At 37.8% G+C, this 17,372-nt stretch overlaps 1 protein-coding gene across 5 annotated transcripts in view; it reads right to left on the bottom strand.

Moving 5' to 3' along the window:
• Nucleotides 1-17,310, bottom strand: part of PLCB4 (phospholipase C beta 4) — a 222,800-nt gene extending 205,490 nt beyond the window's left edge. For all 5 annotated transcript variants that reach the window (XM_085299169.1, XM_085299172.1, XM_085299171.1 and 2 more), the window contains exon 1: nucleotides 17,197-17,310. The gene's annotated coding sequence lies outside the window, so the exon portion shown is untranslated. The remainder of the gene's footprint in view (nucleotides 1-17,196) is intronic.
• Between the last annotated feature and the right edge of the window lie 62 nt (nucleotides 17,311-17,372).

The following is a 17,372-nucleotide window of genomic DNA, read 5'->3' as shown; positions in this document are numbered from 1 at the left end:
CACATGTTCAGTGATAGGACATATTCCTCGTATTGTTGTACTCATAAAATATTCCTAATATTTACATGGAATTTTGTGGTATTGTCTGGCACTAAGACAATGAAGCAACACAAAAACTGTCCTCAAAATCCCACTGAAAACAGGTTACATCAGAGTTCAGACGCTGAAATCACATACATCCTCTGTTTCATGCCGTGGACAGCAAATGCAATTTTAAATCCTTCTACCAAAGTGCAATGAATACCAAGAGACAAAGGTCTTGCATCTTACCTTTCACAACAGAAGTTCATAAACGTGTATTTCTTGACAAGTGACCTAAACTATGCTATCACCTTAAACACACAACATAGTTCTGCCAAATTGTTTCTCTTTCTCATGTTTTCTCACAACTTACAAAATCCTGAAAGGAGAAACAAAACCTGCAAGGAGAGAAGTGAAGTTTTCAAAGTCCTCAGATAAATCGTGATGATTCCTCAACAGGATGGATAACCTTCATTAAGATGCTGGATTTGTCAATAGATTCAAAACCTTTGACTACTTTTTTTCCTTAACGGAAAACAAGATGTGATTTGACACTGATCCAGAACGCAAGGGTTTCTCTTCACCYGTCACTCTCCGAAATCATCAGAAAGAATGACCTGACAGAAACACATTCCTAAAAGCCTGCAACTCTGTTTTGTAACTAATGACACTTGGTTAGGAATGAAGAGCACTTGCTTGAGTTACCCACTGGGAGATGATACTTCAAAATTCTGATAAGGACCTCTTGCCTGATTCTGGCGTACGAGCACCTGATTTGGAAGACAAGACCATTAGTATCTTAATTCACTCATAATGATTATTTTAGTCCATGAACATATCCTATTCTGAAGCAGTCATTACTCACCGAACTTTCACTCATTTTGTGCCAGAAAAGAGCATCAACTATAGTTTATCTGCTTTTTAGTTGTTAGTTAGACCTAAACTCACTGTACAGCAACCTGCACATGTGAAATTTCTAAAAAGGTCTTTTCTTTCTTTGTATTCTTTTTCAGAAGAGAAGGAGAGCACAAGCGAGAGAGAGAAAGCGAGAGAGAGAAAGCGAGAGAGAGAAAGCAAAAATCGCTGTAACACTAGCTCTTCGATAAGATGGTGCCAGCTGGTACACACTCATGGGCAGGAAACCACACTTACCAAATCAATGTTATATCAGCACCCTGCCTCCTAAAAGCAGGCAGCAAGGCTGCACGCTGCCAGGTCCTGCGTTCAACGAGGCAGACTGTTCTAGCAGAGGCCACGCTGCCGAATTGCTCATTCTCATCTGAAACCTTTGAAAAACCTCAGCTCCTTCCTGGAGTGGAGCCTTGCCAGGGACATCAGTCTGTTGTTGGTGACACACTCTACACACAACTCAGTGGCTTCCTGTTCAAAGCATTACATAATCTGAGCCTCTGGCATATCTTCCTGGAACATTTCACATATTAATCCAGAAGCTCAGCAGCCTCTTCAGTAATCAGAAAACTCTCCACCTTTTCTTCATTGATGCTGACCTGAACAGTACTGACTGCAGAGCATAAGGCTTTTTATTTCCAAGGAAGCAAAAACTGGATGGTTGATTCACAGAAACAGACAAAAGAAGCAGCTAAATACAGAGCTATTCTTCAGTAACTCCAGAGGCAACCAAAAAACTACATTTCATTTGTCTATATCAAAGGAATAGTATGATTGAAAACACATTCATAAACCACATACATGGCATATTAAGCACAACTGCATTTAGGTTAACGGAGTTTAGTTAGAAACTTATTAACTAAAAAAAAAGTACACATCCTACCACTAGTATCATACATAACACACACTAACTACTAGTCCTACATCTGACCTTAGCCATGCACATTCACGAGTCAAGAAACTTCTCAACTCAGGATAAGGAGCCATACAGCTAATCTGAAAAGCAAATCTACTTTTTGATCTCTGCTGAGCAAGATTCAGCTGACTGAATTCCTGAAACAGGCAGGCTATTCCCACAGGGATTCCAAATAAAATATAATCCCCAGGTTTCAAATTATGAAAAGCATATTGCTTAGTAATAGTTAGGTACACCCAACAAAATTATCTCTTTGTAAATAAATAAATAAGTCTTTCAGACTTCCTTCCTACAGTGAATACATTATATTTATCTGATAAAACTGAGTAATTTAAGTCAGGCAATAAACAACAGCAGTATTTGTACAACATAAACAAAACTGAGATACCACAAATTCATATCAGTATGCAAATATAATAGGCCTAAGAAACACAATCTGCAATTCCACTCTCAAAAATTTTAGTACAATGTCTGGAAAGACATCCTTCTAAGAAAAGGAATTATAATGACAGATCTTCTGTCTTGAGACCTAACAACTACAGGATTATACTATCCTGAAGTATCTGCAGGTACTTTTACTTATATTTTAGGTGGGTATTAGGTTTTCCAGGATTTTAAAGTATTTTTACAAGCACCTGCAGTAACTTTTTGTAACCAAAGTTACCCTGCTGCAATCGAGGAAGATTTCAACTATGAAATTACTCACTGCAGATGAAAATAGTAACTGAAGACCTCAGGTATAGCATTACTAAGAATCCAGCTCAGTTAGKTGTAAATGCTCTAATTCTGCTTTGGCCAATGAAATCAGTAATTTTCATTAAAGCAAACGTGTTCTGCTAAGAGTACAGTTAAGGTTTTTCTTACTACATGCAAACTAAACAGTTAAGAAGGGGCAATTCCAGCATCCAACACACAGCCTGAGCAACCAACGTAGGTATCAGGGAATGTGCAGCGGACGAGAAGATGGAAAGAGGACAGATACTCCTTTTAAGCTGCAAGCCACCAGCTGCTGCATTTTATTTTAATGAAATCATTAAAATAAAATGCAATAGTCTAAGGGATTCTCCAGGGAAAGCTCAGCATGATCACAGAAACCCTTCCACTGTAGCTCAGGCGCTCTTTTGGGGAGTTGCCCCCCTTTTCAGAAACCAGTAGTTCATGTCTTACTGTTCATTTTTTAAACATAGACAAGCAACCCCAACATAGCATGTTCCAATCTGTGCTTTTATTATCCCAAACTTCTATAACAGCAAGAGAAAGAAACTATGCTGCATTATTTTTCTCTTTGAATATTTATTGAAACTATTACATATCAGTTATAACAAAAGACACACTACACGGTGCAAAGCAACACTGAACGGGCACACAATTGTTTTATCTAAATCTTTTTGTCCCATAATACATTGGGAAGTAAACAGCTGATCACAGTAGGTATGGTCCTACAGGATAGTTTCATGATAGCAAACACTTTCAAATGTGTCAAATAAGGCATTCAGCTTTTTCACACTATCCCTTTCCATGGCAGACATTAAATTTTACTCGTTTTTTTACTATTTCACAAGACATTAATTACTAAATGAATCTGTGCTTCTAGGGAACACTCCATTTCATCATCTTTCTTTTTTCTTACGAGACTGCAGAGTGAAGATGCAGCACTATATTTACAACAATTTTTATGCTAGCAGATGTTATACCACAACAAAACTGCTTTGCTACAAGTTCAAGGAGGCAGCATTGGAAAGTTTACTCAACCAGATATCAATAAAAACAGAGGATGGCAAACCACAGGACATAGACATGTAATTTCACACAACTATCTCTTTATCTTTCCCTTTCTTACACCGCTCTCCAATCTATTTTAATTCCATAAGAGTCTCTGACTTGTAGTCTCTTTATAATGCATTACAAGGCCTAAATGCCAGCAGTTTTCCTTGTAGATCTGTAGATTTTGTTAGAACAAGTAGATTATAACTGGCTTAAACACACATTTATTTTACTTCTACCCACATAGAACATATACCCAGTTCAAAATATAAAACAAACTTAGTTTTTATTGGTAATATATAAGAGGAAAAAAGTTCATTATTATAATGAGATACATTTCAAAACAATTTTGATTGCTGTCACTGAAACCAGCAGCAACGAGTTAGCTGAAAGTGGCATTATTGTGACAGAAATAGCATGGTATTTCAATGCAATAAAGTAAATACACTTCTCCAGATGCTGGATAGCAGTTGAAATCCACTCAAAAAGGACCACTGCAATAATGTTTTGATAACAAGTTAAAGCATTAAACTGTAAGTACAATGCCACATTTTTGGGGCACTGGGGTAAAATCTGATATGGCTTGCCAGATTTCCTATCTGCTAACTTCTCCCCAAAAAGAGTGCAAGACATAGTTTAACTTTTATTTGCCCACTAAACAGATTAGAGCATTACACATCTGCAAAAAAAAAAGGCTTACAGAGCATCACTGTGCAAACATCCTGGGTCTGATGCTGCAGGCTTTATTGAAACAAATCTTTTGTGATGGTAGCCATTACCAACCTGTGTTAAACCTATACGGGATGTCCATCGTYAAGATTTACGCTTAAAAGGGATACCAGCAACTTCAAAGTCCCACTTGTTTGAAAATTATTAAAACATGCAGCTTGAGTTTTTAGCCTGACTTTTACCATGTGTAATTAGAATTGTTTTACTTATGTTCACTTATATTCTCTCACCTGTATGACAAAAATTGTATTCAGTTGTAAAATCATCCTATACTGATTATATAAATTCTTCGGGATCTTTTTTAATACCAATGTACAACATCTAAAAAGGATTCCAGAACTCTTATTAGATCTCTAAGTGCCCTAAGAATGTGAAATATCAAATAATTTTTAGCACAGTTGAATCATTTTTCTAGACATATGCTTTGTATAGTTCATTGTATTTTGTCCCAGTCTCTCCTGTTGCTTTTCTTATCCAACTATGCAACTGAAATTGTTCATGGTTTGTTTTCTGTTGCCTTCCACAGAGCTAAAAGGAAGAGGGAAGATATAGAAATGACAGAACCTAGAGAAATGGGTTGTAAAATTCATAGGGGAGTTCAGTGGCAGCTCTGATGCATGCAGCTGCTTCAGTTCATTGTTTGGAGGAAAACAGAGGAGAGAAAAAAAGAAAAGGTTTTTGACTTGACAATGTCCCTTTAAGTAAGTTTTGCTGATTCAGACTATATCCATACAGCTGCCAAAAAAAAAAAAAAAAAAAAAAAAAAAAAGCAGCTCATGAGTTAAGCTCTGACTTAAGGGTTTACACAGGGAATCCTCATAGCTAGAAATAATACTAAGCAGCATATTTACATTTTTGCTGGAAGATTGGTGTCATAAAGACTCTATGAAAAAAATCTGCTTGATAAATATCCTGCATCAGTTTATACTTCTAAAACTGAAAAGAACGGAACTTTCCTACTGCTGGGCTATAAATCAAACAGGATCTGTTCCATAACAAAGGTATTAGAGACAATGGTCTCTAATACTACATGACACATCTGCTTAAGTAGCATGAGCAATGCCTTATTCGGTACATTCAGCAGTATTCCTGGGAGTCTGCCCTGATACAGTACGTTCATGCCCCTGATTTACTACCTCCTAATTTGCAACTCAAGATCAAGAAGTATGTTAGCAAAATGCATTTTGCTAACATACACACTGCGGACTTCTGTAAGCCCTCTCATCATACTTAAGAAAAAGGCCTCAAGAGTTGGAATATAAAAAGATACCAAATTGTCCTATTCATTCTGAAAGCTGCTTTATACTTTCAGACACTTCAGTATGTTGAACTGAACAGTACAGATGTCATTCCTTTTTAATTTATATAAAATAGTGGCACATATATTCTGTACTGCAGTGTATTATCTTATTTGAGGTAGCAGTGAATGGTCACCAATCAGGGGAAAAAAAAAAAAAAAAAAAAAGAGATAAGGGCCGCATTGCAATAAATGCCATAAAATAAATAATACAAAGATAGTCCCTGCCCCAGAAACCTTACAATTTAGGGCATGGAGAAAGAATCCTTAAGGGATCATCCCAAACCTATCTAATGKTCCTGAATTCTGATATTTGTATTACTTCAGCTGATACTTTAGTTGGAAGTTGGAAGCATGCACATTCTTCCGTGTGCTGCAGAAAGCTGCTGTGTATCTCCTCACTCACAATACTGTAAGCCCTCATTTCAGGTATTATCGTGACAGAAAGATAACACAGGTATTGGAAAACTATCATAATCAGAATGCTGGGGTCAGGGGTGCCACACTGTATTTAACCCACAGCAACTGTCATCACAGATACAAGCCTCTGTTCAGAAAAAAAAAAAAAAAGAAAAGAAAAAGAAAAAAAAATGTTCGCAATACAGCTAGATCAGCCAATGTCCAAAAGAAATGGCAAAGAGGCTAGACTGTGGAACTATTAAACCAGTATCAAACAGCAGAGAAGTTTTCAAGTTGGGCTCCTATACTACCAGTATTACACAAGGCTATGTTTTCTAAGCAAGATAGATGTTACTACACACAGTAACTMTGCTCAGTCAGTTTTATTCCTCATAGATGGTGTGATTCTCCTAGTAATTCCTGACTTCACCCCAGTCTGGGTGTCAGGGAGCTCTGTCGGGGTGGTGCTGCCCTTCAAAGAGGTGTAGGAATATAACCACTACTTCTGAATATTACATACACTGTGACACTTTTCAGAGCCTGTTTATCTTTTGTCAGGTCTAATTTAAAGATAGAAAAAAATAGAAGCTATTTAATTATCCAACAAATAAAATACCTTTTTTTCACTCTGTCTTTAGCTTTGCTGCTGAGTGTTGTTAAACAGCTGCCAACTTTTTAGAAGCAGTGAGTGATACAAAAAAAAATAATATGCTATAACAGCACTCGAAGCAYTTTGCAGACAAGTGTTACCTAAGCTTCACTAATACCCAGCAAGGCAGCAGTGTTTTTAGTCTCCTTCTAAAGATGGGAAGCCACAAAGTGGGAGAAAATTAAGTGGTTTGTTCAAACCTTCACAAGGCCAAAACATGGCCTGACTGAGACAGCAATGATGCCAGCAGCACAGAGTTAGACATTGCTTATAGAGCCATTTACCCACGTCAAGCCCAATCGGGGACAAAAGCAGTAATAGAGAAAAACGCTGAGATGTACGTTCCCTGCTTCTCATTAGTTTTTTTGGAGAACATCATCTCACCGATCCTAATCTCAGGGGCTTAGCTCAGAATGAGCTGCACTGAGATTGAATCAAATCACATCTCCAGTACCTCTTTTTAAAAAAAAAAAAAAGAAGGGAGAGGGTGGGTTGAGAAAAAAATAAACCAGTAAGTGCACAGTATACAAACCTTATTTGAAAAAATTTCAGATGCAGAAACCCAACCATAGTGGGACTACAATAGAAGACAATAGATAAAGAGGCACATCCTTCTGAAAGACTTCTTAGGTAATGCACAAAGTCATTTAAAGTTGAACACCTGAGGCTCAGATTGACTTAGATTACATGGTTACAACAAAAACGCCACAATTTACCAGCAGATATCGCTGAACATGAAGCGCCAACTTCTATTGTTAAAATTTTATTTTATTCATGAAAAAATGTACTATTTACCTTCAGAACCTTACCTGCAGGACTTCAGAATACTTGCCTAAGCAAACCATGCCCTGCCGAAGGTTTTAATACAACTTTCTTTTTTTTTTTTTGGGGGGGGGGATTTAAAAGCAATGATATTGTAAAGAGATTTAAAGAAAAAAACGGATTTGTCCACTTTCAGTCACCTTTAAAAGATTTACTTTATATGATTTAAAATTAATCGAGATTTCATTTCTTCAACTTTTGCAAAAATAAAATGACAGTCTGAAATTTATTTTTTACTTCATGTATGCAGAAGCACCCATTTTTTATTCAAATGATCAGTTAGCTTCACAGCTATTGAGGGAAGCCATATTTATAGATTATGAAATTAAGAAGCATCACCAGAAAAGCCATCATTATTTGAATTACTCATTACAAATACCAAAGGTCTATAATTTTATCTTTTAGGTATAAAATTTGATATCTCTTAACAAAACTGACATCTTTTTCTGATAATTGCTGCTTCTAACACTTTGAAGGCACACTTTTTACAGAGCTTTCAGATGAAGTATATGAACCAACACATTGATAATCCAACTTCTGGTTAAAATATTCTAATTACTCAGGCAGCCCTTAGGGTATTTATGTTTAAACGATGCTAAAAGGTAAAGCTATTCTTTTGGATATCAGCCTTTATTAAAAGAATGGAAAAACGAAATAACCCAAAAACTAAGCCTACAAAAATGCCATTGTAATTTTATGTGACTGGAAAATTTCTGTTGGGTTTTGCTATATTAACATTGCGTTTTCTTAAGAAAACGATTCCATTAGGAAAAATAAAAAAGGAGTAAATAAAAAAATTACCTGAAAATTCATAAAGAATGCACTATGTGTGTGTGTGTGTGTGTGTGTGTATACACACACACACACGTAATACTATATATATACACACACATATTGTATATATACTACACTAGGGGACAGAATCAACTTCTTAAAAACTATATAATGCAACATTCAACCCAACAGTGTAAATCTCTCTGCTTTTTTGCACTTCAAAAGCTGTTTTCCAGTTTTCAAACACCTTAAAGTAATCTCCACTTTGCTTAGCACCTTGATCGTGGAAAACTACTCAACATATCAATCATTTGATGATTCAAAATTACCTGAAGAACTTTCTGCCTTTCTTTCTACATAATTTCAGATCAATTCAGTAGATGTTTTTAACATAAGCCCACACCTGAGAAGTCTGATATATCTTTGCTTTCATAATATTCACCTTTAGATGTTCTACTGTGGAGAGGGGAAGTGATTATACTGAATTAAAGTGAGCAAAGTCTTTCCATGATAATTTAGAAGTGAAAGTTAGATGAGATCACCGAATGTTTCAGAGCACTGCCGATTTAATTGGGCATAACTAAATCTAAGATGCATAAATTACAGCATGCATTTCTGGACAGATTCATCTTAGTTTCGAAAATTTAAGTGTTACAAAGATCATTAAAACAAAGATGCTCCCAGCAACAAAGCTCCCCTTTTTTTTAAAAAAGTCTGCTTCATGCCAACTCATAGCTGCTTTCACCTCAAATGTGTTTTAAAATACAAGAGGAATTTACAAAACAAATATATTTGTTCATATAGCAAAGAATTACTGCAAATACTTATTTTTTGTTTCCCCATACTTGGAAATGCATGTTCACTACACAAGACTTTTAGCTCACCATAGAAAAGCTGTTAAGTTTCCAACACACAGGGATCTGCACAAAACTGAGAGCACCATTTATCTACCTTTCTCAAAAAGAAGACAGAGGAAATGAACTGGTGGACTGTCACTGTTCCAACAAACAACATAACATTTTCTTTCCTGAGTCTGCAACTCATTGAAAGGATAAGCACTGAAAATGAAAATGCAGCAGAGTAATAGAGACTGCATTTTTATACATGGTTTAGACTACTGGATAAAGGTCTAAGAAGTGAACTGTGGTTCCTATAAACACAAACCAGCTGAAAGCTACTTTTAGGGACCACAATTTCTCAGTGCAGACTTTATTAATAAGAATTTTAAATGAACTTGATTAGACTAACAACAATTAAGATTTGTGTCTTCCATATCAACCGAACAAAAAACATGCAGTTGGAGCAGCAACACTGAACACTTCTCCACAGTAACAATCACACAACTATCTAGAGCGATAGAAGGAAAATGCAGATGACTGTCATACCTTTCTGACATTGCTGTTTCCTCTTCCTATCCATCCAAACATCTATTCATCTTTAACACCAGCTCACTCAAGAGAGCCTAGTGATCATCAGCTGTCTCTCTGTTTCCAATGTAAATGTAATTAACAGCTAAGTTTTCAAAAGAGATATTTTGSGTGCTAATTTCTATATATGTAATCCATGCATTCAAACACAAAAAGTACCAATACAGGTTATCATGGTCATCACCAGTACATTCACTTTTTAATTGAACTTGCCTCAAAAAGAGTTAAGTACCATATGTTTCTTCCAAGGTGTTAGTCTTCATTAATTCAACAAGGGAAGGATGGCAATGACTCCCATAAAAGCTTCAAAAGTACAAATACTTCTTCTGCTATGTGAAACAATGACCAATTTAACTGTAAGGTATTTCCTTGTATAAAGAGATGCACACAAAATGGTATACAGTTACAAACTATTTTTACACGACTTTTCCAAGTCARCCTTATGCTCTCATCAGGATATCTCAAAGGAGACCATTTTATCAGCCGTTGGCTGCGCTAGGCATATGTGCAGATCCCAGTAGACTTTCAGGTGTTGGGGGGGAGAGGAAAGGGGCACAAGCAGTCAGGACCAAACTTTCATAATGCTTTAAGATAAAATCAAGTAGATGAGGGACTGCTGGAGTTTAGTAAAATTATGCTGACAGTATCCACACGCAGAGAAAGCATAACTAACTCATCTGAAAAATCATGTCCATTTTGTTCTGTCCTGGGCCAAGGTCTTCTCAGAAGTTACTTCTCGGGTGCCAGTGATAGTCAGGGGTCCAAACAAGCCACTGTACATTTCAGAGCTGAAGAACAGAGCATCAGCAAAAAGTCAGACTCTGCTAGATACTGCCAAATTCGAAGGATTTGGCAACAATCTGCTGTATCAGTTCAGTTAGAGAGCATGAATGGACCCTCTACAGGTTAAATACAATTGTATGGAGGTGGCTACTTTTTGTAGCTTCAGAGCAACTGCAGAGCCTTCCACAATCTTCCAGCTACAGCTGTTGTACTAGGAAGGATACGGCCCTACCAGCTCCCCAGGATGACCAGCAGCAGCCAAAAGTTCTCTCCAGACAGACTGCTCCCTCCAAGTCCCTCGCCTCCCTCCTACCCCAGCAGAGAGACCCTCCACTTCCAGCTTCAGCATAGGAATTCAGCAATCTGAGCAGATAATGGCACCCTGTTAGGTTATCTAACCACCTATGACAGGCACACCAAGGGGGATTTCCAGGAGCTCCCCTGCACCTGCAAGTGCACACAGATACAGGAGATTTCTAATGGGAAAATTACAAAATGAGCTGTAAAGCCAAAGCAATTACGTTAGCTGCAACTATCAGCTCTTATGCCAGACTGCAGCACCTAATTTGCTAGCTGCTCTGATATACCTGCAATCACATTTCATCTTCCCTTGTCATTTAATGTATGACAACTATTCCTAAACATATTTTGTTAGGGAAGTAGTGCACAAGTAACACAGGCCATAAGACCAGAAAGAAATAATTACTCAATCTATTCTTTGCTGATGTCAGACATGGAGTACAGTTCTCTGCATCCAGCAGAGATCATATTTAATCTGCACCAATCTTCAAGAGCTGTATCTGAAAAAGAAAAAAATTTTAATGGTCCAAGAGCCACCTTCTGCCTTGCAGTCAAGGTCTGGGAGCAACACATAGTCCCTTTCATCATAAGGCAGAGACATATAATCTCTCTTTTAACAGAATTGTGCTTCACTGTCATCTCTGCAAACAAATTCATATCAGCGTCTCACCCTGTCTCCATGCCTCCTTAAAAAACACTATCTTCCCTGATCAGAGCCCTCCTAGGAAAGGGATACTAATTCCATTTGGTTATTTTAGCGAGAGTAACCACTCCACATCTCAACTTCATACTTCCAATAAGCATTCATCCTCCATTTCCACTCACTCTGACAGGAAGTCTGTATGAATTGGAGCAACATGTCCTTACCTTGCCTATATCCACAAAAAAAGATATTCAAAACTGCTCTTATTTTTTTTAAAATAATTTTTATTCTATTTTGTGTATTTCAAGAGAGAAATAAGCTCTTAAAATAGCTATCAACTCCTTTCCTACTTGTGTTTCGTACTAGTAGCTGCAGCAGACATCCAAAGGCAGTGAAAGGGGCAAGCACCCTGGACACAGAGCAGATTCAAAGCTAAGAGTGCAGTAGGGAAGACCTGCACATGAAGGAGGTACAGCATGCACAGCAACATGAGTAACGAACATCTTTGCAAGATTAGCAAGGAAAAACAAAAAGCAAATGTGAGCGAGACTGCAGTTTCAGGCATAGTAGAGAAAAATGTTCATGGAGGAGAAGAATGGGAACAGAAATTGTTGCAGAGTTTTGGAATGAAAGCCCCTAAAAGATCAAGGTGGGAAAATTGCCACTTTGTCATGACAAGCTCCCTTCCAACCTATCTTGTTCAAAACCACAGCTTGTATCTTACAGACCTCCCTTATTGCTTGTTATTTTCCACAACATCACATTGTTCGCAGGATCATGGAAACTCTAGATCACTGGAATCCAAGAGATGCTTCTTATTAACCTTTCAAGAGCTCTCTCTCTTTTGTCCCCTTTATTAGTCACTAACATCCTGACTGATTGCTTCCAGTCTGCAGGAATGTACGTGCATGTGGGCTTAAGTTGAATATAGAAATTGTTAGAAAAGGAAACCTGTCTGCAACTTTAAGATTAAACAGTCTGTTCTTTAATACCTATTTCATACTGTTTTTTTCCTCTTTACACACAAACATTGCTTACATTGAATATATATTCTCTCTCAGACAGCATATTGCCAGACCAACCACAGCAATAAATGCTTTTTACCTAACTCTTTCATAGCTGGATTATATCTGGTTTTTATTCTTTACATATTCCTACTTTCATACAGCATTGTACACGAAAACAATAGAATATAAGCACTAAACGCCTGGATTAAAATATCTCATAGAAGTAAATGATCTATCAATACAACATCTGGAAAAGAAATACGTAGAGTATTCAATCTAAACACAGCAATCACTTTGATCCTAACACCTACACCTTTGCACATCTTCTCAGTCTTCTAAAATTGGCCAACTGTAAGGCTAGCTCACAAAGACAGTTACAAGTTGAGAGTCCTAAAGTCTGTTGAATCGAGTCAATTTTTTTCAGAAATGAGAGAGCAGAGTTGCAGGTGCTGGTTGTTTCAGCAATACTAGTTTCAGGAGCTGCACAAATACATTATATAGTAGATCACAGTCCAAGCAGACTGCCACATCTTTGTTGCCTAAAGCTCCGAGCTACAAGTTCCTGGATAAAGAAATAAGCTCTTATTTTGAGAAAAGACCAAGCAAGTGACCCTAAGTTGTCTGTGTCCAGGGCCTATGCATTTGATAGTAAGGGAATAGCTTCCCTATAAAATTGGAAAAAAGGCGGTATCTTTAAAAGTATGACAGATGCCAATCACCTCTGAATTCAATTTCCAATCATCTCTTTTTGTAACAAGTAGGAGAAAAGATGAGAAATGGAAAAGCAGGGCACTTTTTGCTACAGAGTAAATCTTCTATCAGACAGCATGCAGCAGCTGCAAAAAGTCAGATWACAGATTCATCTAACTTCCTTGAACTTGATCATTAAATAGGTGAATGCAAGCAAGCCTGCTTCACCTCCACATTCATGGGCTTTGTAATCTATGCTGTCCTGTGACTCCTCATTAGTTGCTAGTGGGACGGAATCAAGACTGAGTTCAACACCAATAACCAGCAATGGAAAAGAAGGGGAAGCTGGAGACCTTGTATTTTTTTCCCTTTTCATGCGCAAACTCATTACATTATGGCAATCTAACCTTTCAGCAACACCTGCACTGCTCCCCCTGAACAGGTTCCCTCCCCCAGGAAAGGCTCGCTGGTGCTTCGTAGAACTCCAAACATGAACAGGTATTACCATCATTGACAAATGCCATTCATCAAAGCCTCGTAACAAGCCAAGCAGGCCAGTACGACTTCATAACACCCTGCCTAAGGGCTGGGACTGTCAGTGGAAAGGAAGATAGGTTTTTCTGCTTCATTCTCCTCCCCAAAAGAATGAGATCTTTAGGTGCCACTTTATTGAGTTCTTTATCCAGTGGATGATGCCTACACACTGCGAGGTGTTGTGCTATCGTATTAGAAGCAGTGTTTGCCTCAGTTGAGAACTCATACAGCCAAACCCACAGCACCTCACTACCTTACAATCTGATGTAAGTCTTCAAAAGGAGGGGACGCAAGTTCTCATTTTCCTCCAAGACCCGAACAGCGATAACTTCACAGGACAAGACCAACGACTCATCATCCAGAAGTTTGCTGGAAAGGAAYCTGATGCCACAATAGTGCTGTACCATCTATTTCTGTGTCACACAAGCCGCTCGGGAGCGCCATGCCCTGAAAACTAGAGAAAGTCCTGACATAAGCGCTGTGAGGACAGCTGTAAAAGAGCTGTCCTGACATTCTTCCCCAATGTGTAGCTCTGTCCAGACATCAGTATTTCTTTTTGCAATATGGATCTTACTATTTCATGACTTCTGGAAACAAGGGGRAAAAAAAGGAAAAAAGAAATACAAGAAGAAATACAAGAAGGTTGGGAATCTGTCATCTTCCAGTTTGACAAATCTCTTCATCCATATTTACCAAACTTCATAAACCTTTACCACAGGGAGATGGTCCAGAAATATCAATATACATTTTCACAGCTTAGTGCTCACAGGCTGAGAACAGAAGCAAAACAGGCTAGTTAAYGCCAAAGCACAGTATTTGTGATATTTATAGCAGTGCCATCTATACATTCAAACTCACAACGGGTCAATCTCTGGGTATACAACATCCAAGGATCACATAATGAAGTCAAGCCAACGTTCACTTTTCTTACAGCAGCAAAGGCCACCACAAAGCCTGCTCTCAAAAAATCMCAGTGAATAAAATTTATCTGAGCCTTTGATGAATGCACTTAAGCCACTTTGATGTGGTTAAGTGTTACACATGCATGTTACAGAAGAATAAGACCTCCTAAACAGTAWAATCAAAAACTTTTGAGAAGTTTACAGTCTGGATCACAAACATACCCACTATGTGTAACTTATGCAGACATCAAAGAGTCTTCCCAAAACCATGAGTATGTAATACAGATCTCAAAATAAGTAAATGAACTGAAGCTAGCAATTTTGCAATATTCGAAGTGGCACAATGCACCTATTTATTAGGTAATGGAACTAAGCCCAGGCTCCTAATAAGCGATTCTGCAAATAATGCTTTGTGCAACCTTTAATAATAGCTTCCACTAACAACCAACCAGTGATTTTATGAATTGGAATATTTCACTTCTAAATTAACTTAAAACAATTCCCCAAATCTAATGGGGACAGATGATTAAAACTACAGTGGAAATCAGTCTTCCCTAAAAGTCAATGAAGTATCTATCTTCATAGCTAGCCACTCTTCCCTAAGATGCCTGAATTCTGTTTCTGTGCTCACTTTTAAAATTCTGATAAATATTTCCCTGCCCCTTCTTCTCCCCTTCCCCGGGGGATGAATTATTTCCATTTTAAGCAAAATATTAAAACAGCCATCTCCAAACTTGTTCTGCTGCAAATTATAAACAAGCAGGAATAGGTATTGAGACGCTAAAACTACCACAAGGAAAGTAAACCACAAAGCAACACAAGTAGAATACAAAACCCAACAAGCTAATGTGCAAAGGAAATACTAAATAAATAATATCAGGAATAATGGAAATTATGCTCCTCCAACTTTTCAATACTTGGTAAGCCTYGTGAAAATAAAGCCATTACTTCCTACAAAGCCATAACAAATATTTGACGCCCTCACAGCATAGCTCCAAGTTCACATCACTGCCAGATATTATTGGAACAAATGGCCAAAGTCTGCAACAGAAGTCAGCAGTGTGTTTCAAGCCAAAAGACTGGGCCATTATTTTAAAAAAGGTGAAAGCAGAACACAACTAATGATTTTGCTTGGTATATAACAATGAGGTATTTTCTCTGTCAATAATGGAAACTCGTACGATATCTTTGCTTTCCCCTTCTTGGTCTTTATCTCTTTCTCCTCAAGGTTCTTTCTTCCCTGCATGCTAAGAAAAAGTAGAGAGCGTATGTTATGCATAAATTCATGACATAGAAAATTCTGTTTCAGAACACAGCCCTTGTGCGTGGGCGTCTGTCTATAAAATAAAAGTCACTGTTACTCTACCAAGTACGAATCCACATCCAGAAATTAAATCAGATCTTAAAATTTTATTTTGACAGCTGCACACAGCTGTATTTCCACCAGAGGTTTGACTTCAATATGAATACCTAGTTTTAGTGATATCATCAAAAGATGAATCAAAGCTAACATTTGAAGGTAGAATGGCATTAACAGTTGTTGAAGAGAGTTCTCATGCCTGAAATCTGCAATTTATTTTAATTACTTGCTGAAATTATCAGTTGGAGAGAGGAATAAATCTGTTTCCAATTTGTATTTATAAACTGTCTCTGTACAAAATAAATTTGCTCCGCTCTGTACAATGACAATTATTCTATAGTACATAGCAACACTGTGTAACCATGACCTGGAGAAAGCCTGCAAACATAGTATACATTACACTTTCAGAAGTTAAAGAAAATGAACTCAAACGAGTAACACTGCCAGCTTGCTTAAACTGCTYAAATCAACTACATAATATAAATGTGTTATGACAGAACCTGCTCCATCCATTGGTAGAACTAGCAATGTTATGTTTTCTGTACAAGCCACATTAACTGAGATTACTAATCTGAAAATTCACTAAAACGACATCAAGTGAAGTTTGGAAAACACTAAACATCATTTAGCCATTAAGCAAATACGATGCACACTTTACTGAAGAGCTGTACTGGACAGGTCTCAGACAGTGTGCAGCCCCTACCGCCTGCCTTCCAGAGGCACCCCACGGACACTTAAACGTTACAGAAATCCCCCCGGGAGATAAAGATTACTCTACAACTTTACAAAGCCATCTCCTTTTGAGAAAGCATTACCTAACAAAGACGCATTAGGTATCGCACTAAAGCGCTAGATTCTTGGGTTTCTACTAGACACCAGTATAGCTTAAAGGAAAACTCGAAATCTACTTTCAGATGTTAAAATAAAGAAGAGTAAGGCTGGACAACAGTAATCGGAACGAATAAGCAGGGTTAAGTAACAGGTGTCTGACTGCACATAATTCAAAGCCATGCATCAAATACTGTGCATAGTCCTGCTGGCAAAATGGCAACCTTGGTTTGCACCTCGCTTTTGAAAGTTACCAGCAAGTGATTTAAAACACCTGTGTAAATGAGATGCACGCACACAGGGAGAGGCAAGGCGGGTATACCGAGGGACCTCTCCCTATTTAACCGAAAGGAAACAAACCAAGCTCGTCAGAGGTGAGCCTTCCTTTGTTTCTCCTTTCTCTTTTAAAAAATAAATAAATAAAACCGAAGTTATACTTAACTGCACAGAAACATTTGTCACACCGCCCAGCACCGACAAAATCCGGATACACTGAGAAACTACAGCGAGCCGCGCAGCTGGCAGCGCAGAGAATTCAACCGCCCGCCACACAGCCGCTCTCACACGCACATACGTGTGTGTGTGCAGACACATACATATGTACGTGTGTATATATAT

This window comes from Rhea americana, unplaced genomic scaffold (assembly GCF_003343005.1).
Source record: "Rhea americana isolate MKP2758 unplaced genomic scaffold, rheAme1 scaffold_146, whole genome shotgun sequence".
NCBI classification, from domain to species: domain Eukaryota; kingdom Metazoa; phylum Chordata; class Aves; order Rheiformes; family Rheidae; genus Rhea; species Rhea americana.
Note: the sequence above shows the minus strand (reverse complement) of the source record. Positions and strands in the feature narration are given on the sequence as shown.